Source organism: Phasianus colchicus, chromosome 1 (assembly GCF_987193195.1).
Source record: "Phasianus colchicus chromosome 1, bPhaCol1.hap1.1, whole genome shotgun sequence".
Taxonomy (NCBI): Eukaryota; Metazoa; Chordata; class Aves; order Galliformes; family Phasianidae; genus Phasianus; species Phasianus colchicus.
In genome coordinates this window covers 83387043-83402939 of record NC_143436.1, presented here as the reverse complement: position 1 = coordinate 83402939, position 15897 = coordinate 83387043, and the positions used below count along the sequence as shown (strand labels likewise).

The window sequence follows — 15897 nt, the reverse complement described above, 5'->3', positions numbered from 1 at the left end:
TCCTCCCCATTCCACCATGGCCATGTTTTAACAGACACAGACACTTTGCTGGTGTCTTTTTAATTTGATTTAACTAAAAAAATAACATACAAAGCCATTTGGCCTTGTGCCACTCAACAAACTGCTACAGAGTGGGTATGAGTTATGGGGTAATATTTCACACCCTGTTGTGTCTTATTACTTAACTAATAACAATATTTACCCAGGGTTTTCCCCAAGCAACTCAGACAGGTTGAAAAGAAATCTTGATTAAAGAATGACAGCCAAAGTATTGGATGTTAAGTATAAATAAGAGTAATGTGAAGAGAGTGGAAGACTTTACTGTTGCATCCTGGTAGTTTGCAGTAAATCAGAGTAATATGAAAGTTCCTTTTTTTCCAGCAGGTCTTCCCATTCGCCAGCTCTCCCTGCAGCCCATGTGGAGATCTGCTTATTTGCACTGAGTGCAACTGCTGTAGGTTGAAGTTGCCACGTGCACCAATAGCATTTACCTGCTAAAGGCTAAACCTTGTGACCTAAGCCCTTAACCACTAAAGCCAAACAAATAATTAACCACCTCTCACCTTTTCTCAGGCCAACCACTAAGAAATAATTTATCACAAAATAGTACATTGTAGCCTTTATTTTCCACCAACTCCTTGCCACTTAATAGGTCACAGTTAGAAAAATTAATTGACACGAAGCAACAGCTCTCACTGTATTATCTGTGGAGTTCACCACCAAGGCAGACAAGGACCACGTAAATTACATGGAGCGCATGCTACAATTAAAAGCACCCCCATTTGTGTTAGAGAGGATATGACACTTTTACTCTTTAATCAGTTAAACGGCAACTGCCTCATGAGTAGAGCATTCCATGTTCCTTCACTTTGAATTTCAGCTGAAATAGTCCATGTTGCTTTCAGTTCAAGGCAGGAATATAGAACTATTATAGAGCCCTTGTCTCACTTCCTTTGGTAATTCTCCACCTGACTCAGGGACTTCAGCCACACATCCATTCAGCTAAGAAAAGCACTGCAGATTCCTTTCAACCTAACCTAATTCAGAAAACTAAATATTGTAAATAAAAGGACTCCTGTCTAAAGCTCATAAAAAATAGATTCAAATTTATGTTCAAGTTGCTTTTTTCTGGCTGCTTCAGAATACTTGGAAGGGATGTGGGAAAAAAGTAATGCCATTCTCTGCATCTTCTTGTTTCCCCATGGAGACCTTCCTTCCACAAGCTCACTAGACTCTGTGACAGGACCCTCCAGTAAGAGTGGCTAAAATCACAGCCCTAGCAGGGATGCATGCAAGCCAGAGCTGAACATTCTAAATAATGTAATTTCTGTAGAATTACTCCAGCTGATAGATGGGCAAAATCTCACCGCTGTTACTCAGGCAAAACACCATTCCAAGATGCTGAAAGTTTTGAGCGAATAAAAGCTTTCAGGTTTGAGCTAAAAGCAATAATTTTGGAACAGACACCTTAAGGAATATGAACCTCTCCTGACAAGGGGCTGTGACATAAGGTGCTCTTATGATGCCATGCTACACTGTCTCAGCAACAATCTGTCACAGGCTGCATTCATGAGCCAACCACAGCTGACAGTGGCTGAGGAACAGAAATGAAACAACTACCTACCTCTTCAAATTAGGCACTACAGAGTTTACCTCTTCATCCTTCACTACTACAGCATTCCCTCATCTCACTTGCACATTAGAAGCCTGTGTTTGAAATGCTTACTCCTTTTCCATGCAGGAGCTTTAATACCACAGGAGAACATGTGCGTGAGTACCCAGGCACTATTTACCTTTGCTTTCTGATTTCTGTGTTCAAGTGAGTCCTACGAGGCAAGATGACAACAGCAAAGAGCAGGGAGATACCAAGATCCTTCTTTCTCTTCTCTCTGACAGAGAAAGGAGACCTATAAGCCAAGGAAAGTGGCATGTGGAGGTGGTACTGATGAGTAACTATGACAGCAGAAAACGAGACTCCAAACGTTATTTAGGATATTAGTTCCAGCCAAGGGAACATCATCTTCTTTATACTGTACTGAAATCAACTGTGTTTGCAACAAGTTTTACCCCATCTTATCATACTGCTCATCTTCCCATATGTACTTCCAGTTACAGCATCTAAGCCCAACTTTCCTGTCCCCAGCTCCGTAATCCATCAGGTCCTACCTAGCCTCTTCCTAGCCCCCCTTTTTTCTTTTTTTAAACCTACAGAAGCACCTATAAGTCTCACACCAGCTTCCACTTTCTACAGCTCTGTCAGTTCTGGCAGGGAATGGAGACCCCAGTGATTCAAAGCTGGCTCACTATTAACACTGCCAGCTGTTTCACCACCCTGCCTCTCAGCACGCCAACCAGAAAAGCCTTTGTTCTCCAGGACACCCTTCCCAACTGATTCTGACTAGGTGGCTTATCACTCAGCAACAGCAGCAGTGTTCACCCTGGCAGTTTCTCTTTCCCCCCCTTACACCCCAGACCTTCTGTGCTAGGAAAAAAAAGAGCCTTCACACTCCTCCTCTGGTCCCCTACTATTTATCTTTCATTTCTTTCTTAATGGGTAGAAGGAATTGTACCATCCCTCTTGGCTCAACTGCTTGTGCAGGCATTTTCTATCATCCTGCAGCAGATAGAGCTTGTGAGGAAAGAAGAAATGGCCTTGGGATAAGAGATCACATCCTTGTGAATTAGCTTACAGTCCAGGGGCTAAAAGCCACTGCCAGAACAGGATAAATATGGTAAACAGTATTGGTCTCTATTAGAAAATCAGGGATTCTACTTAAACATATTCAGAACGACAGCAGGATGAAGCCCCATGTTCCCACAAATCACTGCACATACTCACAAGGCCCAAGGCTTTAGGGATAACTAGTTTGTTTAAATGGGTCCAGGGCTTATCCATCAGAGTGAAAGCACCCACACAGATCAGATTTCAGTCCAAGAGCAACATGAACTGCTTGTCTTTGGAGTTACAGGACAAGTGTCAGTAGAAGCATGGCAGGGAGAAAAAATGATGCCCCAAACTACAATCACACGAATCCTTGTAGTGCCTCAAGCCACTGCTGTTGCAGTTCTCACAAGTTTCACCTTTCACTCCAACACAAAACAGACATCTAAACTAGAGGATGATCACTTCCATTCTCTTAGCCTGAGGACTTAGCCCTTGAGGAGGGCTTGCAAGGATTGTGTGTCACAGTTGTTTTATATTCCACTAACAATCTCTAATTTTGAAAGTACTTGCCTTCCATTTACCAGAGATCTTGTACTACTGTTGAGTGTCAGAGTAATAGAATCATAGAGTGGCTTGGGTTGGAAGACATTTTAAAGACCATATGGCTCCAAATCTCTTCTGTAGGAAGAATTGCCACCCATCTGGTCAGGCTGTCCAGGGCCCCATCCAACCTGGCCTTGAATGCCTCCAGAGACGGGGCATCCAAAGCTCATCTGGGCAGCCTGTGCCAGCGTCTCACCATCCTCTCAGTAAAGAATTTCTACCTAACATCTAACCTGAATCTCCCCTTTTAGTTTAAAACCATTCCCCTTGTCCTATCACTATCAGGTTGTGCAAAAAGTCAGTCCCCCTCTTCTGGGACCAACTCACATAAGCTAAGCTCATCTGTCCAGACAAGCCCAGTTCCCTCAACCTTTCTTCATAGGAGAGGTGCTCCAGCCCTCTGATCTTAGTGGCCCTCCTCTGGACCCATCCCAAGAGCTCAGACGAGCTAAGGTCATCTGTCCAGACTTCACTTTTTCCTCACTTGCTGGGTTTCTTCTTCCAAACTTCTCATATGATCTGACTGGGAGAAGGAAGGAAGCTAAATGCTCTGAAAGAGTAACCTTTTTGTGAAAGGCCTAAAGGAAAGCCATATCATTAGTAGCAGGAGATCACATACAAAACAATGCTCTCCTTTGGATGCGTAGCAGATGAGGAAATGTACCTGTAGAGGTACTGGAGATTCCTGAAACATGCAGGAACTGGAGAGGGGGAGAAGTGAAAGATGAGTTTTAAATTCAGTGACAATATCTGTTCAGATAAATGCAACTCCTTTAACACTTCTCCGCAGCCTCCTACTTTTCTCCATCTATTCTACTTAGCCTTCTACTTCTTCATGTAAAATACACTTCAACATTATCTCTCAACCACTTCATAAGTTCTACACCCTCCTTCATAGCACCCTAGTTTGCCTCTGATTCCAACTTTAGTCACCTTGGGAAGAACACTGATGTACACGTACTTACTTTCATATTAAAAGCACTGTTTTCTTACCACCTTTACTTCCTCTGAGGCAGACATTCTGCAGTCAGAGATGCAGCAGCCTATGTCATGAAAACTGTATCTTCCATGAATCTGAGACACAGTACCTCCCAGATATCATCACATCTTTGTGCTGTGTTACTGCTTCATCCCCAGTACAGAAGTCTTTAAAGCCCAGTGCATAACTACAGTGCTACATCTGTTTTAAAACATGTTACTGGAGGCCTGCAAGTATGGACCTATAGTTCCAGTGAAGACAATGTCCATCCTTACACGCAGATTAAGCAGACCATTAAACAGTGAGAATACTGATTTCAGATTCCAGAAGTAGAGGTCTGCTAGAGATATTGCTCTAGAGGAGTGGCCAGCGGGGAGAGGGAGCTGATTGTCCCCCTCTACTCGGCTCTTGTGAAGTCCCATCTGGAGTACTGTGTCCATACCTGGGGCCCCCAGAACAAGAAAGACATGGAGCTCTTGGAGTGGGTCCAGAGGAGGGCCACTAAGATGATCAGAGGGCTGGAGCACCTCTCCTATGAGGAAAGGTTGAGGGAACTGAGATTGTTTTCCTTGGAAAAAGAGAGGGCTCCAGGGAGACAACATTGAGGCCTTCCAATATTTGAAGGAGCATACAAGCAGGAGGAGGAACCTCTGTTTACAAGGGTGAATAGTGATAGGATAACGGACAATGGTTTTAAACTGAGGTTTATGTTAGATGTTAGGAGGAAGTTTTTCCACACAGAGGGTGGTGACACTGGAACAGGATGCCCCATCCCTGGAGGCATTCAAGGCCAGGCTGGATGTGGCTCTGGGCAGCCTGGTCTGGAGGGCTGAAACTAGATGATCACTGTGGTCCTTTTCAACCCAGGCCATTCTGTGATTCTATGATTTGTGCGCAGTTTCTCTCTGAGAACAAAATGGTCACCAAATGTGGCAAGAGAAGGGAGAAAACACCAACTTCATAGCTATGCATGCTATTTCTGAGAATAGAAATACACCATAAGACAAATTTGTATATTGAGACCAGAAAGAAAGATTATGATTTCGCGTGACTTCCTAAGCACACCATTGAATTTCAATTAAAAAATTCTGTATTAAGCCAAGTGTCCATGTTTAAGCTAGAATCTCTCTTTTAGACAGCAGCCCGGTCTGGATTTGAACATCTGATATACAAGAAAGGTATCACTTCTCTAGATGTCTTATTCTGATAGAAAATCATCTTCATTAAAAGTGTTTTATCCTTTTCCCTGGCCACCTTGGTTTTGCAAACACTTTGTAGCTTGCTACTGTAGTGTCTTGCCATTGCTTTCTCTGCTGAAATCTTAACTAGATAAGGAAGGCCTATGGTTAGGATCCTTCTCTAAGCACATTGAGTTTCCTAAATCTTCCATTCTGAGCCAGATTTCTGTTTTGCATCATACCAGTGGGCTCATATCTGAAGCCATTCCAGTTTGTTAGCAGGTTTTTTATATTCGTCATAACACAGTTAACATGCAAAAGAAGCCACCGCTTCTTTTTTCAAAAAACAAACAACTAACAACTTTCTATGTTTTAGTGTGCTTGATTTCTCACTCTTAATACTACACATAACTACATACCATATATAGTAAACATCACACACACACAGGAGACCCTTAAAGGTCAGAAATTAAACTAGAAAATATACACCGGAGAAACCAATCAAAGTCTATTAATTTATTTTTCTTCCCATTTCCACCTCTGCATACCAGATGCCACAGGGGCTTCAAGTACCTTCCCTAGTGATTGATTCAGTTCAAAAAGAATGGCCTGACTGATGATACTATCACTTCCTTCTTTGAAAAACCATATCCTGCAAGGCTTAGGGGAAATTTTTCCTATCACCCAATTTATTCTATGGTTAACTTCATCCTATTTCTTTTACATTATTAAACTATGTGAATCTTCTTACTTCTACATCCCTAACCAATGTAAACTTTGTCCTATTTCTCTTACACCTTTAAACTGTGTCATGTGAATCTTCTTACTACTACATCCCACCGCAATATAAATTTCATCCTATTATTCCTACTTCCCTAAGCCAACTTAACTAATAACCCTTTGTTACTCCTACATTTCAAAGCAAGCTCACTTCTCTTGTGCCCAATCCTTTAAATACTTGCAAAGAATCCTAGCACGCTAGATGGATTGGTCAGCTTACAGTTGCTTATTTTCAGTTTCCATACATCATTGTCAATAAAACCATTGCTTTTATTTAATCTCTGGGACTCATTTTGAATTAAGGTATTTTCAATTCAGATTTTTCTCAAGTGGGACTCCATTACTGCCAGTCATAGTTCCCATCTTGCCCATCCAGGACTTGCTACCTTATCTCATAAATCACACAATCTCAAATGATACTAGTTTCCATCAAACATCATTTGATTTTGTCATGCAAATACTGTTAAATTTCACCCAGTCTAGAGATATCCATATCCAGAATACATATAGTAAGCAGAAGATACAAAGTGCATATAAACAAGCATGTCAATGCAGAGCTGTGAGTGTCAGCTAAGCAATAGTACAAATGGTTTTTTTCTGAAACAGAAAAAAGTAGCAGCTCATCAGCCAAGTTCTGAACTTGGTTGGGCTTTCTGGGACAGTGTCAAAAATCTTAGACTTGTAAAAATCATAGGTTCATTATGGTTGGAAAAGACATCCAAGATAACCAAATTCAGCCATCAACCCATACCCACCACGCCCACAAACAATGTTCCTCAGTGCCCTACCTCCATGTTTCTTGAACACCTCCAGGGATGGTGACTCCACCATCTCCCTGTGCAACCTGTGCCACTGCCTCACCTCTTTCTGAGGAGACATTTTCCCTAATACTCAACCTGAACCTTCCTGTTGCAACTTAAGGCCATTACCTCTCATTCCATCTGTTCTTCAAGCAGCAGCACGTGCAGGGATCAAGACCAATCCAATTAGATTGGGACTCCAAGTGCCAAAGCTTAGGATAGATCCAAGACCCTTGCCTAGTGTGGAGATAGGATTTGGTGATCTTTGCTTTCTCTACTACAAGAATAAGCGTGGTTACAAGTCTTATTTTGCTTCCATTCACTTTGAAGACAGAATCTTACCTATTATCAGGCAGCAGGAAAAGCAAAACATGGCCCAGCTTTGCAGTCAGTATGATCTCTCAAGATACAAGTCCTCTTGTGAGCATGAGTTCTGACTGATCTACTAAGAACAACAATGCTTGCACGTGGTTTAAAAGTCAACCCACCATACAAAGATCTTCGGGAAAGCTCAGAAGATACGTAGGTCTTGCTTCTCTTAAGCAAAGACCTTGTGTTCTGCTGCTAGAAAAATACCTGATGCCCTACATAGAAACATTTCAATAGTAGTTATCCTACAAATGCAGCTGGCATTAAGAAATAAAGATTTTGGATTTAACCAAAATGATAGTGCAGGAGAAAGTATAGGTGCCTTGTTTGCCTAGTTTTGGTAACACTATCACCAAAAATTCTGTTCTGGCTAAAATCCAAATGTTTCCACCAATTTTTTGGCCCAGCCACAACACTAAATAAGCCATTCTTCTGCTAGTTTTTTTTCTGGAGCCAGAAGTGAATTAATTCTTGGCTTAAACTTTTATCAGAATGTACTCATTCAAGATAGCCAACACCTTAGTACATGGCAAAGATTCCCCTTTGAGGCACATAAACATTTTGTTTCATTGACAGATCTTTCTCCAGATTTAGAGAACATACTTCTCCCTGGAGCTCAGGTCATGTTTGCATAGCTGAATAAAAATGCCATAAATCTCCTCTTTTCAGCAGTAGAAAGCAATTGAGAATTAATTCCTCCTGGAACCTTCTTAAGAAACTACCCAGCTCATGGTTGGACCTTATACTATTCTTTCAGGTTCAGTATGCCTTCTGTTCTGCCAGGGCCGTTCACCAGGACATGCTGAGGACACTTTAAATTTAGGAACTTCTGCAGTCAGACCAAGACAGATTACTCATGACATCAGGTAATTGAGGTACTTCCCTGATGCTATGCTTAAGTATTAAACATTGCAAGGGATCTGTATACCAGATCAACTGTACAGGCTTGTTTGTAGTTCAGACAGTTCACTGAATAACCACTGGGGAAAGATACTGTTATGGAAGCATGATACAGGGAAAAGGATTTATGACCCGAATTAGATTAAAACAAGGTTAAGGATCTTCATCTTCAGCTCAGAGATCACTTTACACAGTAATACACATTAATAAGATTTCACCATGGTAGCTTGGATCCTGTTGTGAATATTCCTATCAGAGCTTCTCTAGTGGGTTAAGAAGAATCTCTATTCTGTGGTCTTGAAAGAGTAGTCCCAAAGGCTTGCATTAGCTTAAGGCAAATACTTCAATCACCATCAGCCCATCTGACTACCAAAGATATCAGAAACATGAGAGGTTTTCAAGCCCTTGAACAGCCCAAATGCTAATCCTCATCACATTGCACACTTCCTGTGGACTGCATTGCTGGCTCCATTAAACAAAGTGGAACATTTGGGCTACTGTATCCAGTCTTTCTGGTGCATGCATAAAAATTCTGTATCCTCTTGTGCTCTGTTAATAATCTGTATATTTGCTTGCTTTTATTTGGATGCAATGTCTGATCCTGTCTGGCTGCTGAACAGATTTCTCTCAGACAAGTTCAAAATGCATTTGGCAGTACTGTGCCCATATGTGCTCCCTCAGACATGCCTCTTAAAAAAACCTCACTAGATCATCATCATCACATGTTCCCTTCAGACACCACAGGTATTGTGAGACCTGTGACTTCAGCTATTTTAACATAGATTGTAGAAACATTAGTTGAGTATAAAAAGCATTTAACCAGTTAGCAATGCTCCACCAGTAACGACACAGCAGTTTACTATGCTAGATAATAAACTGAACAGACTTTGGTAGGATAAAATAACAGCAGGCAACATACCAGGGACACAGTAGCCCAAGGAACTTTATTTATCAAGTCTCAGGGCAGATTAGAAGGTGATAAATCAGATTCAAAGAATTGAGCTTAATGTTGCAGGAGTGACATTTTGATCACTTTCTTTCCTTCTTCAGCCCCTCCCTCTCACTCCCATCTCCCTCCTCCTTTTTCCTACTGGTGGAGATGCATTTTCACAACATGCAGACCTTCCTGTCCAATAAACCTCTTCTTCTATCAAGATGAGAACCTTAAAAGGATGGTATTTTTGGAGAATGCTAACTCACACTACATACTCCTCATGAACTGGCACTGTGCAAGACCACTGAAGCTTCTGCATAAACCCACGCAACAGCTTTCTAAAGCATCCACAGTGAATCTGGTAGGTCTGGAGTCCCAAGAGCTTCTACTCAACGAAACATGACTATCTCCAATTTCCTTCTCAGCATCTGTAATTGTCCTAAGTCAGAACCCTGGGAGCCAAAAAAAAAAAAAAAGAAAAAACACAACAAAACAACACAGACCAATCGGAGCTATACAAAAACTGTGGTGTATGAAGGAAGAAAAGAGGGGGCCATGCAATGATGGGAGTAAAGGATCAAGGGAGAGAAGGCAAGAGATTTATTCAGCATTTCCTTGTCTGTCTCCTCCACAAACTGAATCACAGAAGCATGAAAGTAGATGTATTGAATCTCAAAGGAAATAAAAGAAGTGGAAAATTAACTACTGATGAAAAAAAAAAAAAGCTGTGTCCAGGGATTCCTGCATATCAACTCTGAGCTCCCTCTTATCAGCTTAGAATAGAAAAGGCCAGGGGACTGGGGAGGAAAGGTCAAACATGGAGGGAAAACACAGGCAAGGAAAAAAAATAAGAACTAGCACTGAAATCAAAGCAAAAGAGCAAAACTGAAAAAACTCACCCCATTTCAGACAATTTGCATGCACTGCCACAAGTACCATTTCCCAATTTCAGCATCATGAATGGGTGAAGCTGGCTTAAAGCTGAAGCTTAGAAAAGCCACACCACTTTCTGCTTTTTTTCCCCCTTTATTTGGCAATAGGTAATAACAGTGGGCTGGGGAAACCTAGTACAACAGCAGCTGCAACCATCTGCAGCAGTGCACAGCTGAGCCAACTGTGAGACGCTGCGTGCCAGGCCTGAACCAACCTCAAGAGCTCATCCCTGCTGGTTACTAATGGCCTAGACACTGTGCACAAAGTTGGCCTGTTTAATTCTGGCTGGCTTCCGTGCTTTGCATTTTCTTGTATCATATGCTGCTGTTTTCCTTTAGCTTTGAATAAGCTTTGACTTTATTCATTCCTGGGCATCTGTATCCATATTGACTTAAGTAACTACCAGATCATGATGGATGGAGTTCTACCTCCACATCACCACTCTCTGATCACAGACAGGTCTACTGCAATAATCTCCTTGGAAACTGCTAATAAGAGACTAGGACAAACAAATGCTGTTCCTATTGCCAATGAGTAGTAAAAAAGACAACTTTAAAGACTAGCTTCAAGTGGAAGTGGTGGGTCTGAGCATACTCCAAACCGGCTCCCCACAACCACCACACACCAATCACCAACAGCACACAGTGCAAGGCCATCCCCTGTTTAGATATCTCCACTGAACCCCTGTGCCTGGCTGACAAGGACCAACAGCGATCCAAGAATTACCTTCATTTGGCCAACAATCCAGCTGTTGATATTACCTCCTCAAATTGGTATAACCAGAACTACAGCTATCTCTTTTGAAGACTAAGCATTCAGTCACCCAGTCAAGTCCAAGAAGGACAGAAACAGAGAAAACAAAGACACGCTTATGATATCACTTAGCAACATTAGCTGCACAAATGCAGACTAAATGACTACCTTACAGAAAGAGGTAACAGGCTGAAAAATCAGAACATTATAAAAGTATATGGGGGAATGCAGGGCAAATGGGTTAGCAAACATAACAGAACATGCATAATTCTCAGCTACTCAAACAGTAATCATAAATCACCACCTGCCCAGCAACTATCAGACAGCAAGCTTGCCTCATCACTTTCAATAAACGCATTTCCTATGTACAAATCACAGCCAGATTTATTTAACTCACTTACCAAAGTAACTTTTTGTGTTCTATACACCCAGCTCAGCTCTGGGGAAAGCAACATGAGTTTATACCTCCCCATACATGAAATTACTTACTGTGTTCAGATATCTGTGGAAAGCAGCTGAAGCAAGGAGGCTTTCAGTGTATCGGTGTACCTCATTTTAACTTGGAGGAGTGTTTACTTCATGTGAGGCCTGACTTTGAAACTACATTTGAGTGCTGCAGAACTTGTCAGCATTTGTATACTTCACTGAAGTTGAGACTCTGCTCCTGTGCTATCAGAAGAAAATTAATGTGGAGCCTTATAAACTCACTGGAACAGCCAGATCACAAACCCAAGCCCATCAGGATATCCTGTGCACAAGGTTTTTTTTAGCAGAACAAAAATTTCACTCAGAAGGCTGACAGTGAGTCAGGTCAATTCTGACAAATACTACTTGATAAAAGAAGAAACTGAAGTATGTGGAAAGATGAATAGAATATACCAAAAAAAAATTTAAAAAATCTTTTCTTCAACTTTGGAAATGTTACCAGCATTTCCTTTTTTTTTTTTTAAAAAAAAAAAAAAAAAAAGAGTCCGGGCCTATACAAATAAACTTTTCCAGAAAATGAACTAACATTGTACTTACAATTAAATGAACATTTTCTATTTCAGTTTGAATTAATAAGGTATTTCTGGTCAATGGAACCCAACATCTTTTTTTTGTTTGTTTGTTTAGTCATTGAATCAAAAAATCCATTATTCACACAACTCAATCTGAAATAAATAAAAGAGCAAACCAGCTGCAGACTCCTTAGATTTTGAATTAAAACATCAGGCTGCAGGAGTCAGGGCAGAGTATTCCATTGCCAGAGATCACGCACTATATAATCCCTTAATTGTAACCCAACCCTTAACAGTAATTTAATGTTCTCATAACATCATTGGTTTTCAGGTTTCTTGATTCTAAACTGAACTCCCTACAGAGCATTAAGGGCACATGCAGTGAGCTGTAGGTCTGTGAGATGATGGCTATCTAATTCCTCTAATAAAAAAAGGTAAACATCTGTCAGTGAGAGGGAAACTTGCAACCCAGGAAGCTTTTATCATGGAACAATGACATTGCTGGCTTGTCTATAAGAAATACCTTAAGAGAGAAGTTTCCTTACAAAATAAGTGGTAAGAGGCAGAAACTGCTCATTTCTTAAGCAGGCATAGAGAAAAGGAGGCCTGGTCTTCAGGTAACCTATTAAAGACTTAGTGAACACACTCATGCCACTGTGGAAGGTGCCCAGCCAAGTGCAAACCAGTGAAGAATCTGCAAGGTTGAGAGAGGCTAACTTAATTTGTGTCTCCTTATCCACAGCATCTGAGGAATGGAGCCCACAGCAGGGGCTCCAACCCAAAGCCTGCATCCTATATCAAATAGCCCACTCAACACAGAGTGTCAGGTAGCTTTATCATTCCAGCATCTTATTGCATCTTCCCTCCCTCACTCTTGGCCAAGCTTCTAGTGTGGGTCTAGCCCTGTCCAGGCAGCCAGGTGATCAGCACTGCTTTTTTAGTCTATGATGGCCAGAGATATAAGACATACATTCTCCTTAGGCTTGCTCAACTCACTCACCACTCAGCCATAGCACTCTCTCGTTATCATCCATGAGGCTGAACCCACAAAAACAAAGAAAGTGGAAACTATTTTCTGCTGTTGTTTTGAATGTGAAGTAGAGCAGAGACTGGCTTTCATTCTCAGGGCACTACAGGGTCGCAGGCAGCGCATAGACAGCACAATCGCTTATCTCTCCCCAAGGCATTGCACACAAGAAAGAAAAGAGACACATAGCACTGGCCAGGGTTCACTGCTCTTGGCAAAATGCAGCAGTATCCCAGAGGTGAGTGGCTTCCTGAGCCAGACTAATCCAAACTACTGGCTCAGAGGTGAAGCACTGCACTGTTTTGGCACACGTACAATCAGCTCGACAGCCACAGATCTGCAGCTGTGCAGATTTGGACTAGCAACATTTAACAGCAAGGGTAATTACCTCCTGGGACAGTGTGCCAAGGCTCATGAGAGGCTTCCTTGCTGGGCGTTAAGTCAATCCTTTTCTGAGCTCTGGTTCAAACACAGCACCCAGGACTTGAAGCAGGAATTACCACAGAGCAACCCCCCCTTGCCCTGTGTCACACAGAGCACTAGGGTTTTCAACTCATGTCCTTTCTTAGCCTTTACTACTGACACTTCACATCAGACAGACCTTGAATATGGATCTTCATCACAGCGATCACAGTATGAAAAAGTCTCAGAGGGTAAGTGATAAATATACAACTCTATCCTTGCTATTCAATTTGAAGGCTGCCTATATTGCTCTTGAATGTCTGAGAGCAACAGAGTATCTTTGGCACTGTCATGCAATAGAAAGCACAGCAATGATAGCAGGGTAACAAAGACCCAGGCTGCAGCAAGTAAGGATAGGCTTGAACACAGCAGCTATGGATGCAGAAACAAAAGGGGGGGGGAAAAAAACCAAAACAAAACACTTACCCTTGGTAGGCCTCAAGCAAGCAAGAATCTCCAGCAAGATACCCTCACCTCCACTGCCAACAGTTAAATAAAGTCTGGGAAGGGGTGGATCCTGGCCCAACCCCTTCCTTCAGGTGCACTGCATGCACCTGAGCTCCCTTGGGTGGCCCTGCCTTCCTACCAAGTGCTCAATCACTGGTTCAAGCAGTGACTTAGCATTTCCACTACAGGCACTCTTCATCTATCTTTCAGCGTGACAAACTGGAAGAAATGAACCAGTCACAGTCAGCTATCATACTAAGAATACTTGGAGAAACCTAACAGCTTAAACCTCATTACTCCGCAGGAGTAAGATTGCACGCTTCTAGATCTCACTATCTAGGCAGCCTGACTGAGCTTAGTACTTTTTTCACCAAGAAACAAGAGGAAAAAAAAAAAAAACAGATCGCAGCTCTCCCCAAGAATATGGCATGCCCATTTGGGAGGCTGAGGTGATTCTGCCCCTCTGCTCTGCTCTCATGAGACCCCACCTGGAGTACTGCATCCAGTTCTGTGGCCCCCAACACAAGAAGAACACCAAGCTGTTGGAACAGGCCCAGAGGAGGGCCACAAAGATGATCAGAGGGCTGGAGCTCCTCCCCTAAGGGGACAGGCTGGGGATTTTCAGCCTAGAGAAGAGAAGGCTTCAGGATACCTTATGGTGGCCTTCCAGTACATGGGGGGCTATAGGAAAGCTGGGGGGGGGGGGGTTATAAGGGCAAGTAGAGACAGGACAAAGGGAAATGGCTTTAAATTGGAAGAGGGCAGATTTAGACTAGAGATTAGGAAGAAATTCTTTACTGTGAGGGTGGTGAGACACTGGAACAGGTTGCCCAGAGAGGCTGTGGATGCCCCCTCCCTAGAAGCATTCAAGGCCAGGCTCGACTCAATGGGGCTTTGAGCAACCTGGTCTAGTGGGAAGCATCTCTGCCTATAGCAGGGGTTGGAACTAGGTGATCTTAAACGTCCCTTCCAACCCAAACCATTCTATGATTTTAAGAAAGGATTACTTGCTTTGTGATTCAGAGCAGAGCAATCTGGAGTGTTTACTCTCCTTCTGGCTTGCACAGTTTTCTTGATTCATTACCTGAGAGAACTGGATGTTGAGAGAGGCTCAGTTATAGAGTGAGCATTCTAGGTATGCTTTTGGACACTTGAGTTATTCTGTACCATTCCATATACTATTCTACTTTTTCTGTACTATTCCATATATTATTCTATAATCTTCTTGTTGGAAGAGATCAGGAGTAGAATTAGATTTACTGGCCCTGGCACTGTCTTTTAGCCTGGTGCTACACTGCAGCTTGATCCTCAAGTTAAGTAGGTTGCTCTGAAAATAATACCACCTATTTATTTCCATGGAAACTAGAACAGATACAAAGAGCACAATAACACTATTTGATAGAGCAAATTTTCAGCTACAAAACACCATTTTTCAACTTCATAACTACCATTAGTTGTACCAGGGGAGGTTTAGGTTAGGTATCAGGAAGAACTTTGCAGAAAGGGTTGTTAAGCACTGTAATAGGCTCCCAGGGAGGTGACTGAGTCACCATCCCTGCATGTGTTTAAAAACCGTTTGGATGTGGTACTCAGAGACATCATTTAGTGGTGGGTTGTTAGAGTTAGGGTAGTATGGTTAGGTTCTGGTTGGACTTGGTGATCTTGAAGGCCTTTTCCAACCTGAGCAATTCTATGATTCTATGATGATTAACAGTGCATTTTCACCAGCAATAAACAAGAGTCTGCATGACATGCTCATAAAAATCTGAACCAGCGTAGGTGGCCCACTGTTTCACAGCTGCTATGATGGTGTAGTTGCTAGAAAAATGTTGCCCACACAAACCATTTTTCATTGGCTCAGACAGACGGAAGTCAGAAGGTGCCAAATGTGGCCTATATGATGGGTATGGTAGGACAGTCCAGTCAAGATTGTTAATGTGCTTCATGGTCTTCAAAGTAGTGTAGGGCCTGGCATTATTGTGTTGCAAGGGAAGGTGGTTTTCTTCTCTGGCCTGACTGTGAAAGCTGGAATCTTCCGCTTAGCATCACAATGTAACAGTCAGACTTGA

General features: G+C 42.2%; 1 long non-coding RNA gene across 1 annotated transcript; it reads left to right on the top strand.

Annotated features, from left to right (window-relative positions):
* The first annotated feature begins 1566 nt into the window (after positions 1 to 1566).
* LOC149919801 (uncharacterized) lies at positions 1567 to 9670 on the top strand. Its single transcript, XR_016463696.1, has 3 exons — positions 1567 to 1770; positions 8132 to 8240; positions 9325 to 9670. It is a non-coding gene; the product is annotated as an uncharacterized LOC149919801 (long non-coding RNA).
* Positions 9671 to 15897: the final 6227 nt, after the last annotated feature.